Genomic DNA, 15,512 nt, shown 5'->3' on the forward strand with positions numbered 1-15,512 from the left:
CAGACTTCCAAAAACAAATATTTTTGCAGACAATAGAGTTCATTGATTACAGGTTGTTGTAACCTTGATATTGAAGTTTGATAAAGGAATTAAATAAATGAAAAATAATTTAATAAACAAGTTTGCAAAAACTTCAAGTATAATTAGTCAATAAAATCTTTCAAGGTATTAAAATATAATTAATCATGTCAAATAGAATTTATTCTAAAAATGCAAGATTGGTTTAAGATAACCAAAAAATTTAATAAAATTTATCTTATTTTGGAAAAGAAGAAAAAATTATATATAGAAATTAAATACAGAAATAACAGTAACTTTCTTGACTGTCTACACCTATGTACGATAAAATGTTTTAAGATATCAAAATGATGCAAGAATTCCCTTAGCCTGTAAATTCTGTTTCACAAAAACCCACAGCAAATATACACTTAATATAATTCTAAACTTGAGTAACATTTCTTTAAGATTGGGACTAAAACAAAAATATCTATTATGTATTACTACTTAACTTAGAACTAAAGGTCTGACCAAAGTAATAACTCAAGAAGAAATAGGTAACAAAAATACTGTAAGAGAGAAGCAAAACCTTCATTATCATCTGATACAAAATATTTTATACAGAACATACACAGAAACAATATTTAAACTAATATAAATTTCAGAAAGGTAGCCAGATAGAAGATTAAGAAAAACAATAATTTTCCTCTTTAATAGAAGGAGTCAAGGGGTCCCGGGTGGCTCAGTTGGTTAAGAAACTATCTTCAGGGGGCGCCTGGGTGGCTCAGAGGGTTAAAGCCTCTGCCTTCGGCTCAGGTCATGATCCCAGGGTCCTGGGATCCAGCCCCACATCAGGCTCTCTGCTCAGCAGGGAGCCTGCTTTCTCTCTCTCTCTCTCTCTGCCTGCCTCTCTGCCTACTTGTGATCTCTGTCAGATAAATAAGTAAAATCTTTAAAAAAAAATTAAAAAAAAAGAAACTATCTTCAGCTCAGATCATGATCCCAGGTCCTAGGATGGAGCCTCACATCAGGATCCTTTCTCAGTGGGGAGTCTGCTTCTCCCTGTCCCTCTGCCTACCACTCTGCCTGTTTGTGCTCTCTCTCTGTCAAATAAATAAATAAAATTTATTTTAAAAAAGAGTCAAATAGGAGATGTAGTAAACAAGAAGTTATCATTGGGTATAACTTAAAATCAACACAAAAAATAAAATAAACATAAGATTGACATAGCCACACGAGCCATGAAACTTATCCAGAACGTTTAAAAATATTTTATAGAGCACACAAAAGATTTGTATAAATGACATATGAACATTATTAGTGGATTGAAAACTGGAAGATTAAAAATATATAATTTGGAGGCCAATTAATAAATTGTATTTATTCTAATAAAAAGTACTGCACTGTTTTAGAGAATTTTGATGGTGTGGTTATAAAATGTATATAAAAATAATTTAGGGGTGTCTGGGTGGCTCAGTTGGTTGAGCATTCAGCTCTTGATTTTGCCTCAGGTCATGCTCTCAGGGTTATGAGATCAAGCCCTGCATCAGGCTTTGCATTGAACACGGAGCCTTCTTAAGATTCTCTTTCCCTCTCCCTCTGCCCCTTCCCCACTCTCTGGCTTGTGTTCTCTCTCTGTCTTCCAAAAAAAAAAGAGAAAAGAAAAGAAAAGAAACCCCTTTATTGGCTAAGATAAGTTTTGGAATATTAAAAAAAAAAAAAAAAAAGCTGACCTGTGTCTTACTTAATCAATATGAAAAAAATCAAAGTTATTACAGTAGTAGGTATAGGCAGAAGAACAGATAAATAGACTTTTGGAACAGACAGTAGAACCTGTGATAATAGGATATATATGGATGGTATATTATAGAAATAATATCAAAAATCAGGGGCGCCTGGGTGGCTCAGTGGGTTAAGCCTCTGCCTTCAGCTCAGGTCATGATCTCAGGGTCCTGGAATTGAGCCCCGCATCGCATCGGGCTCTCTGCTCAGCAGGGAGTCTGCTCACCGCCCCCCCACGCCTGCCAATGCCTACTTGTGATCTCTGTCTGTTAAATAAATAAATAAACTCTTTGTAAAAAAAGAAATAGTATCAAAAATCAGAATGAAATCTACTAAATGGGAGAAGATATTTGCAAATGACATATGCAAAATAAATAAAGGATTTATACAAGTCAACACCCAAAAAACAAACAATCCAATTTAAAAATGGGCAGAAGGGGCACCTGGGTGGCTCAGTGGGTTAAGCCATTGCCTTCTGCTCAGGTCATGATCTCAGGGTCCTGGGATAGAGCTCTGCATTGGGCTCTCTGCTCAGTGGGGTACATCCCCCTCTCTCTCTGCCTGCCTCTCTGTCTACTTGTGATCTCTCTATCAAATAAATAAATAAAATATTTAAAATAAATAAACAAATAAATAAATAATGGGCAAAAGACATGAACAGACATTTCTCCAAAGAAACAAACAGATGGCCAACAGACACATGACAAGATGCTCAACATCACTGATCATCAGGGAAATGCATATCAAAATACTGCAATGAGATACCACCTCACACCTGTCAGAATGACTAAAATAAAAAACATTAAAAAATAGTGTTGGCTAGAATATGAAGATAAAAGAATTTTCAGGTACTGCTGGTGAGAATGCAACTGATATAACCACTATGGAAAACAGCATGGAAGTTCTTTTAAAAATTAAAAATAGAACTACCCTATGACCCAGTAATTGCACTACTGGGTATTTACCCAAAAAACATACAAAACCAGTGATTCAAAGGGATACATGTTCCCTTATGCTTATTGCAGCATTACTTACAATAGCCAAATTATGGAAGCAGCCAAAGTGCCCATCAATAGATGAATGGATAAAAAGATGGAAAATAATTCAGACATTAAAAAAGCATGAATAATTGCCACTTGAAAACATAGATGGAGCTAGAGTATAATGCTAAGCAAACTAACTCCGCCTAAGAAAAACAAATACTATATGATTTCACTCATATGTGGAATTTAAGAAACAAAGCAAATGAACAAAGAGGGAAAAAAGTTAACTGAGAGACAGAAACCAAGAAACTGACTCTAAACTACAGAGATAGGGGGTAGGAAAATTGATTAAATAGGTGATGGGGATTAAAGAGTACATTTATCATAATGAGCATTGAGTATTGTATAGAATTGCTGTATCACTATATTGTATACCTAAAAGTAATATAACACTGTATCTTAACTGTATTGGAATTAAAATTAAAACTTAAATCAAAATACAAAGATAAATCATCTAATACAAAGTTGTAGAAAATTGGTTTGTTTTATGGGGGAAAAATAAAAGTTATATAATGTACAAAAAGAAACTGTAGGTGGGTTAAAGACTTAATCATAAAATACAATTTTAAAAAAATTATTTGTGAGGGGCACCTGGGTGGCTGAGCTGATTGATTGACTGCCCAACTCTTGGTTTCAGCTCATGTCATGAAGTTATGGGTCATGGATTGAGCCCTACATTGGGCTCCCAGCTCAGTGGGGAGTCAACTTGAAAGATTCTCTCCTACTGTCCCTCTCCCCATGTTTGCCCTCTCTGTCTCTTTTAAGATAAATAAGTAATCTTTAAAAAATTGAGAAAATATGTGAACAGTACTTACGGCATTTGTATAAAAGCATTGTTTTTTTTTTTTTTTTAAGAAAAAATGGTAGGAAGGGAGAGATGAAGGGAGAGAGAGAGAGAGAGAGAGAGAAAGGGAAAGAAGAAAAGAGGAAGAAGAAGGAGGAGGAAAGAAGAGGAAGAAGGAGGGGGAATGGGAGGAGGAGGGAAACAGAAGACAAGGAGGAAAAAAGGAAGGAAGGAAGAAGGAGGACAGAAGAGCAAACTAAGCCCAAAGTTAGCAAAAGGAAAAAAAAAAATAACAAAGACTAGAGTGGAAATAAATGAAATAGAAGTAGAAAAACAGTAGAAAAGAACAACAAAACTAAGAGCTGGGTGTTTTTTTTTTTTGTTGGTTTTTTTTTTGTTTTTTTTTTTTTTTGAAAAGATAAACAAAATTCACAAAACTTTACCTGGACTAAGAAAAAAAAGACTCAAGTAAAATAAAAAATGAACTAGAAGACATTGCAGTTGATATCACAGAAATATAAAGAATCATATGAGAACACTATGAATAACTAAATGCCAACAAATGTAATGACCTAGAAGAAAGGGATAAATTCCTAGAAACATACAACCTACAAAAACGGAATCACAGAGAACTAGAAAATCTGAACAGACCAATAACTAGTACTGACTCAGAATGAAAAATCTCTCAACAAAGAAAAGTCCAGGACCAGATGGCTTCACTGGTGAAGTCTTCAAAACATTTAAAGAATTAATACCAATCCTTCTCAAATGCTTCCAAAAAATTAGAGAGGAAGGAACACATCCAAACTAATTTAACGAGGCCAGCATTATTCTCATACCAAAGATAGATAAGGAAGCTATAAGAGAAGAAAATCACCGGCCAATATCCTTGATGAACAGAGATGCAAAAATATTTAACAAAATATGAGCAAACCAAATTCAAACGTACATTTAAAAAGTAGTATGCATGATTAAGTAGGATTTACCACTGGAATGCAGGGATGGTTCAACATATGCAAATCAATAAACATGATAAACTACATTAATGGCAGATAGATGAGGATAAAAATCATATAATATCAATAAGTACAGAACAATCATTTAACAAAATTTACAATCTTTCCCTAGTTAAAAACCCTCAAAGGGAACATAGCTCTACTTAAAAAGGCCATCTATGACAACGCAAAGTTGACATCATATTCAATGATGAAAAGCTGAAAGTCTTTCTTCCAAGATCAAAAACAGGACAGGTATGTCCACTCTCACCATTTCTATTCAACATAGTACTGGAAGTCCTAGCCAAACAATTAGGCAAGAAAAAGAAATAAAAGGCATTCAAACTGAAAAGAAAGAAGTAAAATCATCTCTGTTTGCTGATGACATGATCTTGTATATAGAAAATCCTAGAGAAAATCCTACCACCAAAAAACTATCAAACCTAATAAACAAATTAAGTAAATAAAATTAATATACATATACCAGTTGTATTTTTATACCCTAACAAGAACTATTGGGAAGAGAAACTAAGAAAACAATACCATTTACAATAGTATCAAAAAGAATAAATACCTAGGAATAAATTTAACCATGGAGGTAAAATACATGTATACTAAAAACTATAAGGCATTGATGAAAGAAATTGAAGAAAACACAAATGAGTGAAAAAATATTGTGCTCACAGATTGAAAGAATTACTACGTTGAAGTGTTCATACTACTCAAAGTAATCTATAGATTCAATGCAATATTTATTAAAATTCTGAGAGAGAGGAATATTTTATATATTCAAATACTATTTATTACAACATAGATGAAATTGGAGGACATTATGCTAAGCCAAATACACCAGACAAAGAGAAATATTCTATTGTTTTATTCATACATGAAATCCACAAAAAAGTTGAACTTACAGAAACAAAGTAGAGTAGTGATTGCCAGGGCCTAGGACATGGGGGAAACAGGTGAAATTTTGGTCAGAGTACAAATGTTCCTTTATACAATGAATATGTTCTGAAGATCTAATGTCCAGGATGGTGACTATCATTAATAATTAATAATTAAAAATGACAGGAAGAAGAAAAGCAAAACAATCTCAAAGCCACAAATGAAAATATTAATGGATTTCACTACTGCAATATGAAAGGTTCTTGTTCAACAAAAGACAATATAGAAAAATTAAATATAAATATATTTAATATTCACAAATATTATATAATGGAAAATTTTTTGAGAAGTAACAAAAGATAGAAATCTAACAAAAAATGGGAATTCACACACAAAAAGGGAAACCTAAAAAGTATTAGATATATGAAAGACAGTAGATATATGAAAAGGTTCTCAACATCATGTCTAAGCAAAAAAGGAAATTTTTTAAATGCTTATTTTTATAATCAGGTGGGCAAAATTTTAAAGGGATTATTTCCAGGGGCTGATGATAATACCCCATTACACACTATAGTGGTGATGGAAACTGGTCAGATGTTCTAGAGTAATTTGGAACATGAATTGGATATGAAGAAACACTACAGCCCAGTAAGTCTGCCCCCACATTAGACTTTAAATTTTTGTCTCTGCCTTTATTAAGTAGACATAGAGGAGTTTTGCTGCATAATTTTAATAGTGGAGAATTGTAAGTAGGATGGAGAAGCGGTTAGATAAATGTGGAACTTTCATATATAAAAATATATAAGATAGTAAAATAGAATAAACTATCTCTTTTCATCAGTCTGTAGAAATGTGAAAAGCCTAATAGGAACAAGAAAAGGATATTTAGCATTTATGTAAATTAAATACTCAGGGATTGGAGATGTATGGGAGGCTAATATGATTAGGGAAGAGAAATATGAGTTCAAAAGTAAAATAAAATAAAAACACAAAAGGAGTGATGTATAGTTAACAGTGTATCATAAACTGTTCCTCATTAATCCCTCTAGAAATATATTGCTCATTTTCTAGTTAGTACCTTATATGTGGGATATTTCATATAATGTCATGTGACTTTTTAAAAAATACATTGTGGATAGCTTTCTCTATCTGAACATAGAGAACCATGGTATTATTTTGAGGTAGTATTTGTAATAAATTATATAGATGAATCAAAATTGATTTAGTAAATCCCCTAATGGTAAACATTTAAATTATTTTGAATTTCTTTCTATTTAAAATAATTGTACTGTGAATATTTTTTTAAAGATTTTATTTATTTATTTGATAGATAGAAAAGGAACATAAGCAGGGGTAGTGGGAGAAGGAGAAGTAGGCTTCCCGCTGAGCAGGGAGCCCAATGTGGGGTTTGATCCCAGGACTCTGTGATCATGATTGAGCCAAAGGCAGACACTTAATGACTGAGGCACCCAGGCACTCATACTATGAATATTTTATAATATTTTTGCAAAATTATAAAACATAGCTATACTTTGTCTACTTACATGATTTTAACAGTGGAATAAATGCCTGAACACTGATTGCTGAATTGAAGATTATGTGAATTTTAATTTTGGAAGGTATTTCCAAACTTTCCCTTTGGTTTTACATTAAACTCAGAAAGACCTTTCCATATGAAATTTTTAAGCAAAACACTATTTTTGACACATTTATGGTTTCTTTTTTATATTTAAATCTCTGAGCCATCTGGAATTTATCTTAGCATAAAAAGAAAAATAAGGATATAGTTTTACTGGGTTAACCAGGTGCCCCAATATTAGGTACTAAAGAAATCAACATTTTCCCACATTTACTATAAGCCATATCTTCCTATGGATCTCAGTCTCTCATTGATTATCCTTTCCCCTAACAACACAAAGTTACTACTAAAGTTTTATGTTGTGTTTTTAAATGTGATTGCTCTAATTGCCTCTCCTAAATATTTTTAGGAATTTCCCTTGATATTTTCTCATAGGTGTTTTTCCAGATGAATATAATGTAATTTTATCACAACTGGAAAAAAAATCATTAGTATTTTTATGTGGATCATATTCCACTAATTACTATATGAAAAATTAAAACTCTAAAAATACTGAGTATTTTTACTTAAGAACAAGACATATGTTAAATATATTGTCTTCCTTCATATCCAGAAACAGTTCTAAAATTTCTTTGTATAAACATTCTGAATTTCTTATCAAGTTTATTGCTATGTATTTTATTTATAAATTACTTCAGTATATGACATTATTCTGACATATTACTAAATTGTTGTTTAAATCACAAAACACAAACCTCTTTGATATTGGCTGTAGTAACTTCTTACTAGATAATATTTCCTGAGGCAAGAGAAACAAAAGCAAAAAACAAACTATTGGGACTTCATCAAAATAAAAAGCTTCTGCACAACAAAAGAAACAATTAACAAAACCTATGAAATGGGGGAAGATATTTGCAAATGACATATAAGAGGTTGGTATCCAAAATAAAGAACTTACAAAACTCAACACCCAAAAAACAATCCAATTAAAAAATGGGCAGAAGACATGAACAGACATTTTTCCAAAGAAGACATACATATGGCTAACAGACACATGAAAAAAGGCTCAATATCACTGATTGTCAGGGAAATACAAATAAAAACTACAAGGAGATATCACCTCCCACCAGTCAGAATGGTTAACATCAACAACATAGGAAACAACAGAAGTTTTTGAGGATGCAGAGAAAGGGGAAACTTCTTTCCCCATTGGTGGGAATGCAAATTGGTGCAGCCACTCTGGAAAACAAGACAAAGGTTCCTCAAAAACTTAAAAATAGAACTACCCTATGACCCAGCAATTGTACTACCAGGTATTTACCAAAAGGACACAAAGTAATTCAAAGGGATACATGCACCGGGATGTTTATAACAGCATTATCAACAATAGCCAAATTATGGAAAGAGCCCAAGTGTCCATTGACTGATGAATGGATAAAGAACAGGTGGTGTATATGCATACAATGGAATATTACTCAGCCATAAAGAAGAATGAGCTCTTGCTATTTTGCAACAATGTGGTTGGAGATAAAGATTATCATGTTATGTGAAATAAGTCAGTCAGAGAAAGATAAATATCATATGATTTCACTTATATGTGGAATTTAAGAAACAAAACAAATGAATATAGGGGTGGAAAAAAAAAAGGGAAAGCAAACCAAAAAAAAGACTCTTAACTATAGAGAACAAACTGAGGGTTACTAGAGGGGAGGTGGGGGGGGGGGATGGGTGAAACAGGTGATGGGGATTAAGGAGTGCCTTGTGATGAGTACCAACTGTTGTATATAAGTGATGAATCTCTAAATTCTACACCTGAAATTAAAAGATACACCTTATTTTAACTAACTGGAGTTAAGATTAAAACTTGGAGAAAAAATTAAAATCACAAAGCTAACAATTTTTGAATATTAATTTTGAGAACAAGTAGCTTAGCAAACACCATTTCTTTTCAATTTTCCAATCATGAATTATAACATATGCAATAAGAATAATAATTTTGCATTCTCCTTCCCATTCTAGTATGTATTCTATCTTTCTGTTGACATTTTTATTGACAAGAATTTTTAAAACAATGTTAAATAATAATGGTGATAGTGTTCCAGTTATTTGTTGCTATACGACAAACGACTACAAGCTTTCATGACTTAAAAACAACTACGACAAAAATCAAAAAATTAAACAAAACAAAACAACCACTTAGTTTCTCTCACAATCCTGTGACTTCCCTGGAAAGCTCTGCTCCTCTTACTTGAGGTTGCTTATGTAGTAGTCCTCAGATAGCACCTGGAGCAAGAGTCAACCTGGCTGGGACACTGTCACAGCAAGGATTCTCCTATTTTCATGAGTTCTCAAGGCCTTTTTGCTGATCATAGTCTTCCAACATATTCTCTTCTGCACTATAATTGGGCTTCTTAAATGGAAGTTCAGAGCTCCCCAAAAGTATAAAAGTGAAAGAGAGAGCAAGATATTCTTAAGTCTTGAGCATGGAACTAGGTCAGAATTACTTCTGCCACTTTTTATTGGCTAAACAGTCACAGACAACCCAGATTTAAGGGATAAAGAAAAAAGTTTCAGCTCTCAATGGAGAAGTGAAGAATATGCAGTCATTTTTAATTTCTCACAGTATTCCTTTGGCCCACAAATTATTTATAGTGCTCTTTCATGTAAAGTACACTAACACCCTTCCAGGATTCAAAGAGATTTCATCCTAACTTCTAGGTTCAAGAAATCATCTAAATCAGGTCCAAATGTGGTTTAATTTCCTTAGTAGTAATAATCTTTGACTAAAAATCTTAGAATTAAGAAAATTTTATCTGCATATACTCAGCACTCAATGATAAGACAACCTAAACATACACTTTCATTCAAAAATTGGGCAAAAAAAAAAAAAGGCACATAGTAGTCACTGTCCATGATAATTCTGAAATTTAAGTAGGTACATGTAACCAATCCCTTGATGAGAGCCTAACTTTACTCCTTGGAAGTGGTCCTGTCGCTAACAGTTCTAATCTCTGGACTCTTGGCTTTAATCCTATGAGTTATCCTTTCTTTTTACAAGAAACAGCCCATGTAAGCAACTGGGTAGCTTAGTTTTTCAGTCTAATTCCTGCTTGTAGGAAATTTTTGGTTCAAATGCCTCCTTCAGAACTTACGGTTATAATTCTCTTGAAAATTATCTAGGTTTCCTGTGTATCACATGAAAGCTATTCCAGGAAATCAAAGTGTCTTTTCAATTCAGGCCCCTCTCTACCTTGGACTGAGAATCAAAGGACTATGGAATAATACCTTTAAGAACCTTAGAATACTATGGTCTATCAAAGAAGGTCTATGAGGCAACATCCTAAATGCTTCTGATACCTAAACAGAGAATCTTACAGCTGTAAGCTTCAATTTCTTGATCCTGAAGTCATATATATATGTTTTTTTTTTTTCTTTTTCCAGTGTCATGGATTTGATCTTTACTCTGAGGCTCTCTTACACCAGGAGTCTTTTGGTGTCCAGAGAATCTGGGAATAAGAAACAGTTTCATTTTCCAAAAAGCAAACCCTAGGTTTAAAATATTTATTTTAGGTCTGTTTGAAATCTGCTTTTTCTTTAACATACCTAGACAAATGAAATACATTGTCACTACTGGTATTCTACCTGGAAATCTCCTTATCCCAGGCCACAGATAGGTATGTACGCATAAGTCACTTCTCATTATTTGCAGTAGTTATGTTTAATAAAATCCCCATGAATACTGAATTAGCAAATACTGAATCATTGCCTCTAGAGGAAATATAGGGTCAGGTTCCTATAAACCTCTAGTCACATTTCCATCAGCAAATCAGTCCATAACTTTGATATATATATATGTTTCTATTTAAGTACACCCTGATATACTTTGTAATGCATTAACATTGACCTTGCAGCCAGCAGTTCTATAGCTCATTTCTGAACTAAGTTTATTTCCTATACACTTGTTCCATAAGGCATATTACATACTCCTTGCACTTAGGGACACTAGACAGGATGGGAATACTATGCTTCAGACCACATAAAAATAGTAAAATCACCAAAAAAAAGCAAAAAATGTGAAAATTGTGGTACTAAGTAGATGACAAATAGGACATCTGTTTATAATATGAGATCTGAAACAAGAAGACATAACGTTGCCTTGTTCAACTTCAGCTGGGACCATGCTTGCCCTGGGTGACTCAAAATTTCACTACTCTGGGTAGGTTCATAAATGACTGCAAAAGCATGATGCTGTTTTATATGTAATATATTAAAACATATGTCTAATTTTTCATATTACATTGGGAGAACCCAATGCCAAACTCTGTAGAACTCATATTGCAGATAGTCTTTTCCCAGTTTCCGATGACAATTGTTTCTTTGTCCCTTCCAGCCTTTACTAACAGTCTCCTTGAGACCCTTCTGACTTCTGCTCATGACCAGGGTCCAAAGCCAATACAACATGTGTTTTTTGTTACAAGAACAACTTCTAAGTACCATTTCTATTTCAGTTGTTTTTTAAGGAAAATGATAGAAGTAGATTATAACAATCTACTTCAAATCATTAAGGTTCAAACAAAGATTATTTCTATATCTTTCTATATTTTTCATATCTGTGGGTTGCCATGGATCAGCTGGGCAGCTCATTTGCCGCTCTTGCCTCAGGTCTCTCCTGCAATTGTAGTCAGATGGCAACAGTGAGGACTGGAGTCCTTTGGAGGCTCGACTGGGTTGGTTGCCCCATGCCATCTCAAAGCCTTTCCTTCAAGTTTTTCCACTTAGTATCTTTATGTGATTTCTTAAGCAGGGTAGTTGTATTCTCACATGACTGCCCTTTGGAGCCCAAAAAGTACAAAGCAGAAGTTGTCAAGCCTGTTTTAAGCTTCATATTGGAACTAGTATACTGTCACCTCAGAGTCTTTTATTAACTGAACAGTCAGAGAGCTAGCCCAGAAAAAAAGAAATAAACTTTACCTCTTAATGGAGGAGTGAAAAAGGTGTATGGTCATCTTTAATTCAACAAAAAGAATATCCCGGCTTTATTTCCTCCTTCAGTTAAAATTTTTGCATTTCAGCATTAAGTAAGATGTTTTCTTTGTTTTGAGTTAAAAAGGTCTTTTTTTTTCTTTTCATCATGTTTAGTTATTTGAAAAAAATTATCACATATTTCATATAATCTTAATATCTCTTAAGGTAAGAATTTCTTTTCTCTTTTGATGTATTAGTATGGTAAATTTATAAGTGGATGTCCTTAATCTGAACCATCCTTGCATTTCTAGAGTAAAACTCTTAAGATTAATAAATAAAATTTTTCAGTATATTGTGTATTTTAAAATTATTTACTTAAGAATTTTACATCAGTAATTAAATGTGGGGTCATTCATTCTGTAATTGTGAGATCTTTCTCAAGCTTTGTGTGATCTTTCTCAAGCTTTGGTAGCACTGTGATTCTAGCTTTGTGCAAAGTATTTTGGAAGACTTTCTTTTTTTTCCCTCTAATCTCAAAGAATTTAAATTACATCCTGATTATTCCTGAGGATTGTGAAAGAGATCATCTGTGAGCCCATCTGGGCCTGCCTAGTAGTTTTTACATACTTAACTGTCAAAAATTTCTTATTTCATTCCATACTTTTGCTCTATTGACTTTTATTTTTTTTAATTTGCACTGGACTTATTTGCTCAATTTTATGAAAATATAAAAATAAACATTAAAAAGTCTATTAAAATCTTTATAGGAATGAACAAAATTCTTCCAATCTCTGTCTTAATAAATCTACCCATACTAAACTAAAATTTTATATATTTTGGCATTATCCCAATTTTTATTAAATTAAGAAGCAGTTTATCTATAGGAGAATCTCATCATTTATAATTTTATAAGGTAAAAATCTGGAATATGAAATTTTATCCTGGAAAATTCTTTTGGGAATGTTTCACTAGAAACCCAATATATCATTTCTCAATAAATCCAAGAGAACCAAAATTTCCTCAAGCTTTGGAAGAAATTTCTTTTTCTTTGAGTACAAGATGAGATATTGGCTTATGTTTGAAGCCATACTGTATGAAAAGTAAGTACATTTAAATCCTAGAATCATAAATACATGCAGTGGACCAAGATGCTCATATTAAGAAAGGTAGGAGGGAGGTGTGATTAACAAAAAATTCTAACCAACACATGCTCACTCGGAGGCATATTCATGGATAACAATGGAGAAATGGACACTGGAAACCTTCAAGTTTTCAGACTTACAAGAAAGTTTTAGCCTAAGATCCAAAGAGAAGGCTGCTTGTTCTGGATATTTTTTTTCTTATTTTGGCTCAAATTCCATGCATTTGGTGCATATCCTTCATAGTTTAGGATCTGAGGTTATGGGTATTTCTTTGTTTCATTGAAGACCACATTTTTTCTCTGTTACTTTTGTTTGTTTTCTGTGAGTTTAAGGGGACAAAAATCAAATTAAAATGTTTTATTCCTTCACATTTAAAGTAAAGATAATCATTCAATTTTATTATTTTTATTTTAGTTGTACCTAATACCTTATTTTATCAGAAGGTATACTGTATTAGTAAACTCAATCTATTGAATTAAATTAGTCCCTTATTGTTCTAATCATTAATTTTCTAACTGGCTTTTTCATATGATTTTTAAAGTCAATTTGTATCAGCACAGAATATCTGCAATTTAATGAAATTTTGGCTCTTAAAATGTTGGTATATCAAAATGATGAATAAAGTAAATTTCAACTTTATTGTTTTATTTCAAAAATATTAACAATATTTAAAGCATTTAATACAATACTTGTTAAAAGCAAGCATGAAGATTTAACGACATTAAATAGGAAAAACATGAGAAACCCAGAGTTCAAATACGTACATCTGTTCTCAAGTCAATAATCATGCCAAAATCTATTGCTAGTTTTATTTAAATTACTACAGTACATACTCTTCCTTCTGTCATGTGCAGTCACCCTAACTTAGTCTTCCAATTAATTTCTATATTTACTTATGTTTATAATGAGGACAAGGATTTGAATATAAATGAGGAGGATTTTTAAAAATATTTCCTTAAAAGTAAATTTATTTTTTATATAACATTTTCCCTTATTTTCTTAGAATGCTTTTCTTTATTCATTCAGCTCTTTATGTGTAAATGAGAACTTAGCTTTGGCCAAAATCTGTGCTCATTCGCTGTAAATACAATGTAGAGAAAGATGATACAGTCTGTTCCTGTAAGGAAATTAAAATATAGTAAGAAAGTTATAATAAGCTAAATTTAGAAATGTAATATAGTTTGATAAATGCTGTAATAGAGGAAGTACAGTTTCTAAGATATACAGAAAGAGCTTACCTAGAGTTCGAGGGAGAGAGGAAATAAAAAATAAGGAAGAGTTTATAAATAGATCATCTTTGTATAAAGGAGCTATGTTAGTTTTCTTTGTATAGTTCTAACCTTTGTGCAATCTCTGGCCTTCCTGGGCAAATCTTGTACTTTAATTGTGAAGTCTGATTAACTGTGAATTTACTAAGTAGTAAACTCTCTGTTTCTATTTTTCCTATTTGTTTTGTACATTAAAACAATTGTTTCTTCACCAAATGAACTTAATGTAAAGAGATAAAGCACTGGAATTAGCCAAAGTTGAATGAAGAAACCACAATATTATTAAATAATAAAATCACTGTTTCTCCAAACAGAATCCCAATTTTAAGGTCCATGTCTATACTCATGGAAGACCCCTAGGTTTTGTTTTGTTTAGTTTTAATATTGAAAAAAAAAAAAAACCTGATGTTTGTTTTAATAAGACTTTATAGACTAAAGCCAACATCAAATTTCTGGATTTTTATTTCTGGACCTTCTGCAAAATTAGTTCTGGAGTTTTGATTAATGGAAAAGGAAAACATTAATTCATTTTTTTAAAAATCTAGGGAGAGGTAATTCCAAAATATACGGCCTTTATGGTAAAACAGTAAATGAAATAATAAATAATAACAAAATAACTCTTTATATTTTAATTCAGTTTAACAATCAGATTAACATTTTTAGACTTGCCTTGATTGGAAAAACAATAATCTCTATAGACCTAGATTTTAGAAATGATATAACATCTTATTTTCTTTAAATCATACATTGTTTTTATAAAAACAGCTCTTTTCCAGTTCTCCATTAGGAGAAACAATTTAAAGCCAGGTTGCTTATCTCATATATGTGCACTAGGCTGATTTCATTATTTGTGTCTTTTAGCATTTTCTAGATAGTCTGTTGCTAGGTAAATAGTTCTTGCTACTGACATAAAGTTGTTACTAAGTAAACAATTTTGATTCTAAATTGCAGAAATCAAATAGAATAATATATACTCACCAAAATGCTCCATACTTCAAATATATCTCAAAACCTATAATAGCTGTCTATGATAAAAACATGTTTTCTCTGGAAAATTTGGACATACCAC

Source organism: Enhydra lutris, unplaced genomic scaffold (genome assembly GCF_002288905.1).
Source record: "Enhydra lutris kenyoni isolate GAN:26980312 unplaced genomic scaffold, ASM228890v2 scaffoldscaffold2, whole genome shotgun sequence".
In the NCBI taxonomy this organism is placed as follows: Eukaryota; Metazoa; Chordata; class Mammalia; order Carnivora; family Mustelidae; genus Enhydra; species Enhydra lutris.